At 41.0% G+C, this 13,398-nt stretch overlaps 1 protein-coding gene across 3 annotated transcripts in view; it reads left to right on the top strand.

Moving 5' to 3' along the window:
* Positions 1-13,398, top strand: part of GHR (growth hormone receptor) — a 209,302-nt gene that overhangs the window by 97,782 nt on the left and 98,122 nt on the right. The gene's annotated exons all lie outside the window — the stretch shown is intronic.

The following is a 13,398-nucleotide window of genomic DNA, read 5'->3' on the forward strand; positions in this document are numbered from 1 at the left end:
TAAAGCCGGCACTATATGAGCAAGCCATAGAAGAAATTCCAGTAGGGGAAACTACTGAGAATGGAGTAAAATCAGTGTAAAAGGGTCTGAAAGAGGATACAGGACTGTTATTGTTAACATCAACTGGCCAGACCACTCATCGAGTCAGGCTGTAGACCTTTATATAGGCTATGAGGAGGAACACTGGATATGACCCTCCCCCTCTATGTGGGGTTTTAGGTCCAATGGAACAACTCAGTTCACAGATCCACTGACCATACCTCTGGCCTCCCACAATTCTTCCTCTACCCATCCCACTGCCTATACGTGTATGGATCTGTGCCAAGTTGCACGCTAGCGGTTAAGGGGGCAGGAGGTGGGGAGGAAAGAAGAGTAACCCCTCCTGCTGAGTTTTCTCCGCTGCTTCTCACAACCCACTGCTTTTGTGCTATCCAGAGGTAATATGAAGACCCCACAGATTAAGCCCTTTGGGGCCTGATCCCATACTCCTTCAGAATGGAAAAATTCCCTTTGACTTCCATGGGAGTTTTATCTTGCATCAGACCTATAGAGTTGTTTGTCTCTGGGTTCATGCTTTACCATGTCTGTTCTGCCTTGTTGGTGCCTTTGGACAGATCAGTAGACTGTCGTCTACGACAGCTAAATATTTGCTCACTTAAAATTAACAGGTGCCTGCCACTCTATAACGAGGCATGGCAGGATTAGATTTTTGTTGGTAAATGTCTATTTCATCAAACACACTCAAATTGATGGCAAAATATTTCCATCAATAATAGAAATTTACAAATAGGCAAAGTAAGAAATGCTGCTTGAGCACTTCGTAGAGTTAAGACTGTTTCCTTTGTATATTTTGACGTGCTACTGACGCTTTATTTTGTGTTAATGGTTAGGTTAAAGCTTTAACTTTTAAAATCTCAATGTCTACGGTCATTCAATAATTACTGTCTTCCTCCCCCCATTGTCTGAAACCCCCCGTAACTTCCCACAGCTGTGAACATTTAAATGGATAAAAATAGAAAAATACTCAAAACAAACATTAGCTGTCAAATGTATTAAAAAAATAAAATTCTGCCAAGCCTATTTGTAACAGACCTCCAGAGACAGAGCTAAAGAACAGCTGCAAGACAGGCAGCTCCTTAAGGAAATGCCCCCGACCTTCTAGCCCGAAAAATGTCAAAAGAGATCAGTTTTCAGATGGTTCATTTCCGTAAAGCTTTTGACTTAAGACAAGAACCAAAGTTTTTTGGATGGGAAAACATGTAATTCCTTACTTTTATTTGAGCTGATCAGTAGCAATCAAAGATAATATAATTACCCTACTGCCATGTAGATCTACTATAAAATTCTCCTGAGCATATTTCTGACACTTGCTGGTCAGGAAGCTTTCATGTTTCTTTCGCGTGGGGTTGGTTGATTTTAATCCTGCTTGGAGTTCCATTGCTCGTTTTGTTCAGGTATGGTTGCTCTGTTCTGCATTCTTTACATGAGGTTGTCTGAGGCCAGCCAGCAATGAAGGCAGCAGTGCTACTGTCTCCAATGGTGGAGGGGTGATCAATGTAGTGTGCAGGAAAAACTTCTTTTGTAACTTAAAGCATTACTATAGATAATGGCTATAGATATAGACTCATAGATACTAAGGTCAGAAGGGACCATTATGATCATCTAGTCTGACCTCCTGCACGACGCAGGCCACAGAATCTCACCCACCCATTCCGATGATAAACCTCTCACCTGCGTCTGAGCTATTGAAGTCCTCAAATCGTGGTTTAAAGACTTCAAGGTGCAGAGAATCCTCCAGCAAGTGACCCGTGCCCCATGCTACAGAGGAAGGTGAAAACCCCCCAGGGCCTCTTCCAATCTGCCCTGGAGGAAAATTCCTTCCTGACCCCAAATATGGCGATCAGCTGAACCCTGAGCATGTGGGCAAGATTCACCAGCCAGATACCCAGGAAAGAATTCTCTGTAGTAACTCAGATCCCACCCCATCTAACATCCCATCACAGGCCATTGGGCTATTTACCATGAATAGTTAAAGATCAATTAATTGCCAACATCATGTTATCCCATCATACCATCTCCTCCATAAACTTACCGAGTTTAATCTTTTGCCCCCCACTGCTTTCTTTGGAAGGCTGTTCCAGAATTTCACTCCTCTGATGGTTAGAAACCTTCGTCTAATTTCAAGTCTAAACTTCCCGATGGCCAGTATATACTATAGAAGTTAGTAAAATAATGAAGGTGGAGGCATAACATCAAGGGTTTTTTTTCTGTTCTGTATCTTATCAACTTTAAAGTGAAATTCACTTATTTGTAGAGAGCACAAGTCTCTATTAAAACCTGTTATGAAGGCTTGAAGTGGTGCCTAGCCTGTGGGCTGGCCTCTTGCACAGAGTAAATTTCACCCTTCTATAGCATCTGTTATCAAAGAATGCAGGTGCTATTGAAAACTATTTAATTTTTTAGCATTCAGTGATGATGCAAGTTATTTCCTGGGCTTTCCCCCATTTTCTGTTTGCATGAATCAAACTTCTACAGTCCATTGAGTCTGCTTACCCAAGACATCCTTTGAAAATGAAGGTGCATATGTAAGAAACGTAGGTCAGTCTGATAGTCACTGATGTGTTTATTTTGCTACTCAAAATGGGCTGGAACCACTTTGTTTCTTTTTTTATGTCCTGCTCCATCATTTGATACAGTCAAAAGAAAAGGCTCTTTGTGACAAGCAATTTGGTGGATAAAACAATGTCCTAAAACCTGTGTCCCTCTGAGTGCCACTTAGTACAGCTGCATGTTGTAACAGTAGCAAAATCTCCAAACTGCTTCTTGGTCTGGGCAAAACCCTAAGTTTGTGATTTTTTTTTTTTTTATTGGTGGACTATTAAGCAATGTAATGAGTATTGGTAATTCCTTTCTAAAGGCCGAACTGTACAATAAAAGTTAAAATGTCCCAGATTTTACTTCCCTTCCCTCCCTCCCCCCCCCATCCCCCGGCCCCATTGTCTAGATTTCACAATGGAGTAATTAAGTGGCCATTTGAAATGCCATAAAACTCACTCATTTAGACACAGTGGGTGCAGGAACAGATTAATGTCTCCCTCTCTTGGTTTATGGATGTAAAAGGTTCTGTGCTCTTCTGGCAGTTGAGATGTGGACTAGCTGCATTAATAGTTTTTCTGCAAATCTGTGTGCTGCATTCTAAATCAGACGGGCTCATTTTAGATTGTGGAATGTGCTGATCAAACAGATTCTTCCCTCAATCTGCTTTGTGAATTAAAGCACTTAAGGAGCAAATGCATTTCTTTTTGTAAAAATGTCCGTCTCTTTGCCATCTTAAAGTAATCAAATATGCACAATATAAGTAGAATTTAAGTCCTGTTTTGAGGGGTAGAATGGGCTTACGTGATGCATAGAGCTTGGGCAGGCTTTCTTCCCAGGGATGCATTTCATTTGTCAAATATATGCCAGCACTTCTGAATTACAGTAGAGCTGGGCAGAATGACAAGCAAAACAAACAGAAGGATACTGTACTCTGCTATTCTACTGCTGCTGATCTGTAGGTGTCAGCCAAAAGGTGATGGTAAAGTATAATGTCTGAAATATGTTGTCATTCATTGCAAAATGATGACATCCTGTTACAATGTGTTCAGAATATAAAGCTATCAAAATACAAAAGTGCCTGAGGAACATAAACTGCAAGACAAGGAAGAGTGTGTGAATGTGAGCGGGTGCCTTTTTGTGGGTGAGATTGTTAAAAACCAACAAACATTTATTAAGATAGCAAGATGTTGTGTAAATGAATTGCACCCATTTCCCCCCTGATCCTGCAATCTGCTCCACAGGGTGGACCCTTAGGCCCATCCCCATGAAGTCCCATTGAAATCAGTGGGGCTCCACACAGGTGCAAGGAGGGGTCTGCCCACGTCTTGGGACCATGAGAGCTTGTTTCTATGCGTATGTCTATACTGCAGTAGAAGCCCAGGGCTATCAGAAATTGAGTTAGCAGACCCTGGGTTTGTTAAGCTAGGGCTTGACAAACTACACTCATGTGTAACCCCGGCATAGGAATTATTGAACCCTGCATCCCAACGTCTACATTGCTTTATGCAGGCCCGAGTTCAACCATCCATATCCAGATTTCCTAGAGCCCCCCCAAAATGTGGCTGCTCTAGCCTTTGTGATGCAGTGTGGGAAATCTTAACTGTTCACCAAACTTGACCAGAGGACAAAGAAAGTGGCCCATGGGATTGTGGGATACTTTTGGTGGACTCCCAGTGCACGAGTCCAGGAGGGCTGCATCTACACCACAAAGCAATAGGGCTTGAACCCTGGCTCCCAGCTTGACTCTGGCTCGGACTCCTCACTCATGTGTGGTCCTGGAAAAGGGGTATAAGATAGCAAGCACCATTATCTCTTGTTGAAGTCAGTAGGAGCTTCAGGGGCACAGCACCTCACAGGATTGGTGCAACATGTGAACTGAGAGATTTTGTACCTACAGACAATAATTAATTTCAGATGTACTGTAATGCCTGCTACTTGCTAGGCACATTCCAGGTACTCAAGAAGGATAGTCCCTGTGCTGAGGATTTTACAATCTAGAGACAAATAAACAGAGGGTGGGGGAAGCAGAACCAGAGTAGGCAATTAAGGCATGTTCCATGTGTGAGGGAGCCTAAAATTAATTCACAGTGGGAGCTGCGGAGCCGGCACTCAGGGTGGCGGCTGCAGGCGGAGGCCACACACGGAGCCTCCCTGGCCACCGCTCTATCTAAGAGCCGGATATACTGGCCGCTTCCCAGGAGCCGCACAGAGCCGGGCAGGGATTCTGCCAGCTCTGCTGTGCTGTCATCCAGACTTTTAATGCCAGAGCTGCCATGGTTCCTTTTCAGCTGGGTGTTCCAGTAGAAAACCAGACACCTGGCAACCCTAGAGGGGGGATGGAGTGGGTGGAGTAGGGGCGGGGCAAGAGTGTTTGGTTTTCTGCAATTAGAAAGTTGGCACCCCTACTGAGGAACTGCAAGGCATTCATGATCAGATCTTGTACCGTGGTCCAACCATTCATTGTCTGGTCTTGGTCCACCTCTCATTGAAGCCTTTCCATTGACTACAGTGGGTGCTGGATCAGAGCCTCTGTGCAGTTTATCCAGCTCCCCTTTCAGTGTGAGAAGCCTGGCTTGTAAACTTCTTATGCTACCGTTAGTAGCCTGCCTCACGTGCTTACTCCATCAATGGCACAGGGAGACCTGAATTCAAATTGAAAAATCACAAGTGAGAATGGTTTGGGGTGTCTCAAAATACAATCTTCCTTATGCAAAAATATATAAAGTGGTAGTTGCTGTGCAAACATTAAATAAAGGAGCCTGCCCTATAAAACTGATGTCATAAAGACACACTGTGATTGGAGGCATAGAACATAAAGAGGGGTGGATGGCAGAGAGAAGGGTCATAGTAGTGGGACAGCAAGGTTTCAGTTACTAACAAGTGTAGAGGCACCATGGATAAAATTTTCAAAGGTGCCTAGGTCCCATTTTCAAAACTAAGACACACAGGAGCCTAGGCCTAGGATAGGTACCTAACTCTTCAGTGGGAGCTAGGCACCTAAATACCTTTGGGGATCTGGGCACTAAGTGTGATTTAAAGTAAATGGGATTTAGGCTCCTAGGTGCTTTGGAGCCAGCTTTTTAAAGGTAGTGAGGCACCTACCTACCTTTAAAAACCCATCCTGAGATCACTTTAGAAAATGGGACTTAGGAGCTCTTGAAAATTTTACTCTGTAGCTTTATTTGTAGCTAATGAGGCAAATGAGCAAGAGGCTGTGATGATTTACTAACAGGTCACTTGCCTCACTATATTTTTTATTGTGTGATAATAATTGTGGCTCTAGTAAGACAGTAAGCTTTAATACACATATAATTTGGTTTATATTTTAGAAATATAAATTAAAAATAACTTTGTATTAAATACTTATAATGAAAACAAAATATTTTAAGGTACTTGGCAACATCAAAAGACATTTACTAAAAAAATAAACTGTAATTTTAAACTGCAGCAGTCACAGGTTGCAAACTGCTTTTACAAGGCAAGAATGATTTTGTCTGCTCACTTCTGCTGAACTATGGCAGGCTGTTGAATAAGCCACCATGCCTCAGATAAGGGAAAGGAAGAGAGGACTGGGAACCAGTCCCAGCTAGTGGAACAAACACATCAGCTCGAGCGGTTCCAAAACCAATCTTTTCCCAGTGGAAAAGAGGCCAGGCACATCCTGTTTTGTTTAGATTCTAGAATAAACTTTGATCCAGTAATAACTCCAGCTATGCTGCCTTGTAATATTAATTTTTCAACCTGAACATGTGTAAAAAGTCATTCATGATTAACAAAAGCAAAACAAAACCATATTTGAATATGTCCACATATAGATCTGTAGTCTTTACCAACCCCCCCCCCCCGCCCCACCACACACACACACACCCCAAAGTCTGGGGGCCTTTGGATATTTGGATCCAGCCTCTTCATTGGGGCCTACTTGTTAAAAAAAAAAATAAAATAAAATAAAATACATGACCCTGCTCCTGTGTTTTAGGAAATCTGCAGGATTAGACCACAAAGGATGGGATTTTCCAAAGTGTTCAACACTGGTCTAACTGCATTGCATGTAATGGAAGCAGAGTTAGGCCATTGCTGAGCACTTTGGAAAGTCCCACCTGTATAGTACATGGAAATCAACCAACCATTGTTCACATAGGCGACCCTGCAATTCCTAGGCACGTGGAAAACGTTAAAATCTAGAACTGAGCTTCTCTTTGAGAGCTTTAATAATGATCAAAACTCTGAAGTCTATTGTCTTGGGGCCTTTTTTCATAAATAAAGAAAAATCTATAATTTACTGTACCAACTTTGTGTTCTGAGGGCATGTTAATGGGCATTGTATGATTATGATATTTGTATAGTAGTAATTCACAACATACGATTCCGTATTTCCAACAAAGTAATTCCAGTGCATGCCGTGAATGTGCATTGAAAGGTGTACACTTTCCCTTTCCCTATTATGGATGTGTAGTACGGAATGTTTTTTGTAGTGTTGATGGAGTCATTCTTAAAAGGCATTCCACTATACAGCATGCAATAGACTGGCAACCGTTTTTACAGTGTGCAGTTGCACAGAATGGACCCATCATAGCTGACAAACTCCCAGCCAAAATGTATAAGTAATGTATATTTGCTTGAGCTACCTTTCAGCTCTTGGTACTTCGGCCACTGCATTAAATATCAGTCTACTGAAAAGACAAATTGCTTGCAAAGCTTCGTGTAAACAATGCAGCCACATTAAACTGAAATAAAACAGGAATCAGCAGTATTTCTCATTGTTAAGCGATTTTCTTATACGACCATAACATAAATGGACATAACACATTGTTTTCTCCCAAGAAACATTAAGTGTCTGTGAGCGGAGGCTTTTCTTTGCCAGGTTTGAGCTCGGAATGATTTAGCTCTAGAAGTTTTTATGATTTTACGACAAGCATTGACAAACCATAAACAGAGGGACACCGCTGCGTGAGGCTATAATAAATAAGAGGAGTATTTCAGACAAGAAAGTAGGGACAAAATAGGCACACAAACACAACTTCTATTGTACTCACATGGAATTGTGTATCTGTATATGAGAAATTTACTATGTAGTACAAGTAGGGTTTGCTGATATTTATTCTCTCTGATACAGTAAGGCCATCTCACTATAATGGGAGCCATACACATTAATCATAGCCTTGATATTATAGCAGTTGGCACTTTAATAGATAACACATAATCCCTCTAAACTTGATTTTAGGTTAATGTGCTAAATGCTTTGTTGAAACACAGCTTATCCCTCTTCAGCAAAGCACTTAAACTTATGCTTTAAAGTTCATCACATGTGTTTGGCAGAACTGGAGCTTCTAACTTGAGATACGGATATAATCCAAGAGCTCGTTGATAAAACATACAAAATAAAGCTGATGTTATAACACAGTTTTTTGACTATACAAATTATTTTAGCAGTTGTATTTGGAGTGGCAGTGTTTTGAAGGTGTAAAATAAATGCCATTATTCTAGTTTTATTTCTTAAGTAGCTACGGGCTACTTAATAGTGATGGAAACGTCTTATCTTACTTTTTAGATCAAAGTGTCTCCCTTTTGTGTTGTAATAAAACAGCTTGACTCTTTCAACAAGAAAAGAAGGTAAGAACTCCATGTACTAATTGGAGCTCTTTTAATTATTCTAGAAAAATTACTCCAGGCTAACATGAAAATATTGTAAACAGCCACTTCTCTAATTAATATATTGAGTTCTTACCAACTTTTCTTCAGTGTGGGACTGTTTCACTGAAACACAAACTTTGATCTAAAAATAGCACTGATTGAAACATCTGAAGTAGCATCTGCCCTGAGTGATTTTAAAAATACAATATAAAGATAATTTGATAATCACAATATTCCATTTCATTATTTGTTATTCTGACCCCATGTTATATGACAGGTAATTATGAACTACTACTACTGGCATATCATGAAATAATGTCAAAAACATACAAAAATGAAAAAAATCAAAACAATTGTTTTGAAAAGAAAATTCATATTTTTTCCAAAACAAAACTTTTGAAACTTTTTTTTCCCAGAATTTCTATTTCTTGAAATGTTGAAGATAGTTGGTTTTGTTCTAAATCAGAATTTGAAATGTCAACATTTCTTGCAAACCAAATTCCAGTTTTCTACGCTTCCTATTAAAGCTCGGTTAATGTAAGACTCTATTGCTTCCTAGAATTGTGTGTGTAGTGGACAACTGCAGCAGAATCCAGTGTACAGAAAAGACAAGGGAAATATCTTGTCCTCTCCACATAAACAAATATCTGGATCATCACCTTCCAGGCTACTGAGCTCACTAGATTTAATGCTGAATACTATTCTCTCCTGTAGCTGCACCTAGTTTTGGCAGATTCTGCAAACAGAGTTCTATGGCTGTGAAGTTAAGCAAACCAATGCTGACTTGAAATGGTTGGTGATTCAGGCAAAAGAATAACTAAATTAGAGAATTCAGTGCATCCCAGTGTCTGTTTGGGTGCTACTATAGAAGTGCCAAATACTACAGGCTTGTGTTAATTTTACCAGTATACCCTATTAAGAGATTTTGTCCATTGTATGAAGTCATCTCTCCTTTGAGAACCCTGCTCTCGGAAAATGTATTTCACCTGTATTGTGTGAGCTTTTAAGTTTGGGGGCTCTCATTTCAAAGATATCCATAATTAGGTATCTAGCCTGATTAAGTGCTGAGCACCCAGGAACTCCAATGTAAGTCATTGTGGCGTGGTTAGTACATTTGAAAAACCAGGTCATTTATCTGTCTGGTCCTTGAATGGTCCCCATCATTATGGTACCTGAGCACCAGAGGCAGATTACAGTTTTGTGGGGCCCTGGGTCACAGGAAGTGGGGGGCCCTCCCCACCCCTTCCACCTGCAGTCCCCCTTCCATGGTCCTGCCGGGTAGGGGGTCGGGGTGTGGGGGTGCTGGGTGGGTAGAGTGGGGCAAGCCCCTGCACCCCAACCCCGCTCCCTGGCAGGAGCACGGGATGGGCAGAGCAGGGCATGCCCCAACGCCCCAACTCTGCTCCCCAGCAGGAGCACTGCATGGGCGTCCATTTTTCTGGGGGGCCCCCAATTGGCCGGAGCCCCTGGGCACAAGCCTCATTGGCCCAGTGGCTAATCCACTACTGCTGAGCACCTCGTAGTCTTTAATGTAGTTACCTCCTAACACCTCTGTGAGGTTGAGAATAACAATTATCCCCCATTTTACAGATAGGGAACTGACACAAAGACTAAGGGACAGATTTTTAATGGTATTTAGGCAGATCTCCTATGGAAGGGCCCTATGCTGCTCAAAGCTGCCTCAGCTACTGAGCATGTGGAAGTCCTATGATCCTCTTGGACACCACCTTGCTAGATGCTTTGTGGCATTGAGAGAGAGCTCTTCGTCCTCAGTGGCCTAAAGGTTTCTCCTCCCAACTCCTAGCTGCAGTTGCAGAGGATGAAGAACACTCACCTGAAATACAGGAACCCTCAAACCCAAATGGTAATAATTATCAAGGAAGAAGCATATCTTTCTCCCCACTATATGCCAAGGTGGCTAGGAACCCACAGGAGGCAGAGGTAGGGGGCTCCCCACATTGAGAGGTCCTTTTTGCCCCTAAAAAGAGAACCAGACTGGTTCATCTCTCCTCTCCTGCTTGCATAGTGCACAGGATTACTCCTGGCCCAGGGCTGTAGTAACTGCCAATCTCTGCACAACCCAAGAAAGAAAGAGGGATAGGGTAGGAATAGATAGCAGTTCTGCTGTGCAGGGAGACACTGATTAGTGTTGCCTAGTTCATGAACATGAACAGGCCCAGCAATGCAGTGAGGCAAGAGGTGTTGTGTTACAGCTTGCTCTTTTTTATGCCCTTTATAGAAAGCTCTATAAAATTTAAGTAATAATAACACCGAGCTCTTACATAGCACTTTTCATCACCTAAAAAAAGTAATCTTTTTAGAGTTTCATGAACCATTTCAGTTCTTACCAAAAAATTCCAAGGTTTTACAGCTGTTGATTTTTACAATTTTTTTTTACCTGAATTTTGGACCACTCAAGTATGTGAAAATACAGATTGTTACCAACTATGTTAATCCCATATATTAAGTAGATGTTTCTTAATAAATTATTGTAAGTGTAAATGCAAGGCTTTCTGTTAAAGTACGGCAGCATATTAGCACAGACGCACAGACACCCACACCCCTCTCTCAATGCTGAGTCTTTAAAAAAAGAAGTGCTGGAACTCCCTGCTCTGACCAAGCTGCCATCTCTCCTTCCAGAGCAGGGAGCCAGGTCAGAAGTTCTTATTTTTCTCTATTTGTTGCTTTTTTTTTTCTGTTCTCCCTTCCCCCAATATTAACCCTAATATTTGCTCAGAAAACTGTAACATTAATTTTTGTATCAATTTGCACCTGTTTTTTGTGTGTGTGAGAAATAAACTTCCTGGAAAAATTTAAAAAAACTAAAAATGAAGACCTTGACCATCGTATAACTTAATAGATAATTTTATCCCTGAATACAGAATTTTTATTATGATGGTTCAAAAATCCTATAGCTTGAACGATATCTACAGATCTGTATTTTCTGTAGAACCTCTTTTATTCCTATTAAGTTCTGTAGGACTTTTTCATATGAGTGCATATGTGGTCTTCTCAGCCCTAGATCAAGGGTTGAAGACCTAGGTCAGCTTCTAGGTCTCCTGTTCTCACAAAGTTTGTGCGCATAAAGTTTCCAAGACTTCACTGATGGAATATAGGGCTAGACGATAAAGGTACAGCTGATTATTAAAAGGCAGAATTCCATCCTGACTCCTGTCTTTTTTGTGGCTAACTCTAACAATCAACATTCTGAAATATATTCAGGAGGATTTATTGTAGTGCAGTATTTGTGATACTGTATTAGGTCTATTCTTGTACTCTGTAGGGGGAAAAAAAATAGCTTGATTTTAGAAATGGGTCTGACCCCACAGAATTCAGAGACAGAACCCAAATTCCCCCAAAGTTCTAGGGTATTTGGATAAAGGATTTTAAACTTGGGCTCATTTCTATTTAAATTAAAATATATATGGCCCTAACCCTGCGTTTTCCACTTTTCAGGAGACAAAGCAACTACAATAATAACGTGTTCTGCTGGCACATGCTGCTCTAAATGCTGTGAATGGTGTTTGTCTTGAAAGGCACTTAGTGGCTGTCACTTATACCTTTTGCAAGAGACAGAACTATTCTAGCATTCAACAAATTCCAGTCTGAAACATTTTCATATGAATATACAAATTATCATGATGCTCAGTTTCATTACATCTTTTGAACTGATGTATTGTCATTTCACCATTGAAAAACTAGGCATTGGAATACTGGCTGCAAAACATATCATTTAACATGGCATTGCAAGTGCTAAAGAAGCTGGTTACAGGTAATTATTAAATAGCATATATTAATATTCATAATTTAATGGGAGCGGTAGCGATCACTATGATTATTGTTACATAGCTTGCCATTCAAACCACTTGTTTTCATCCATCTATATATTTTCACAACTTTTGGGCTAACGTTATCTTGGGTTGGTCTCTGCCTGGAGTTAAATAATTTTCTGGAACTTTTGAGCAAACATTTGTTCAGTCAGTGGGCAGTGCAAAGGTGAGGAGGAAAAGAAACACCATTACCAATTCCAAAAGTCCTTGGCACCTTTTTTGGAATGAGTCTACAACAGATATGACATGGGGAAGATGTTGAAACTGAAAAGCATTGCTCTGTCAGGACTATGGTGAAATTTGTTTGTGATTTGAGTAAGGTGATTAAGTTATCTAAAATAAATATAGAATTATATGATAGATTTAATCTGCAGCAAGGGAGATTTAGGTTAGATATTAGGAAAACCTTTCCAACTATAAGGGTAGCTGAGCTCTGCAACAGACTTCCAAGGGAGGTTGTAGAGTCCCCATCACTGAAAGTTTAAAAAAAACAAGTTGTACAAACCTGTCAGGGGTGGTCTACATTTGCTTGGTCCTGCCACAACGCAGGGAAATGTGGGGGGTGGACTGGATGACTTCAAGGTCCCTTCCAGCTCTACATTTGTATGATTCTATGATGTTTTCTGCTACTGAAGAGACACCTGTGTAACCTCTTGCAGTACTGTGCATTGCCCTGTGTATGCTAGAGTTTTAGGAAAGCCATTTATATTAAAAAGGCAAAGTCAAATGTTTGTACACAACATATTATAAATTAAGTATATGACCTAAGGTAGTAGTGAAAATTTGCTGGCATCTAAAGGTTACCTACCTTTTCAGCCAAGTTCATTTAATCGTTAACTCACTCATCCTCCAAACTACACTTAAGGCAGCCTGTAATGCACATGCATGTGCAGCTAAGTTAGTATTGTGGGTAACTGCCTCATCTATTCTGACTGTGATTCTTTTTGTTAACCAGGGAAGCCTGTGCTCAACTCCAGAGCCCAGCATTTCCTGCTGTGAAGAACAGTCAACCCACTCTGCAGGGAAAATCACTTGTATGTTGGGGGAACCTTTCAGAACCCCAGGAGTAATGCAGTGTTTGTGGGCTTGATAACTCCCTTTCTGATAACTCTTCCCTTCCTGAATCAAGCCCATTTGCACAACAGGCAATCCTAAAAACTCAGCAGGAAAACCAAGTAGTCATCTGAAACACTGACCCGTGCCTTTCATAGCTAGTAAAAAAAGAGTCGAGAACTTCTAGAACACCTTGCTAATGGGAGGAGTCAATATCTCCTTACAGGAAGGAAATCTCCCTATCCTCTCCAGAGCATGCCATTATCCAGCCAGCATTTAAATC

Source organism: Lepidochelys olivacea, assembly GCF_965140295.1.
Source record: "Lepidochelys olivacea isolate rLepOli2 genome assembly, chromosome: 5".
NCBI classification, from domain to species: Eukaryota; Metazoa; Chordata; order Testudines; family Cheloniidae; genus Lepidochelys; species Lepidochelys olivacea.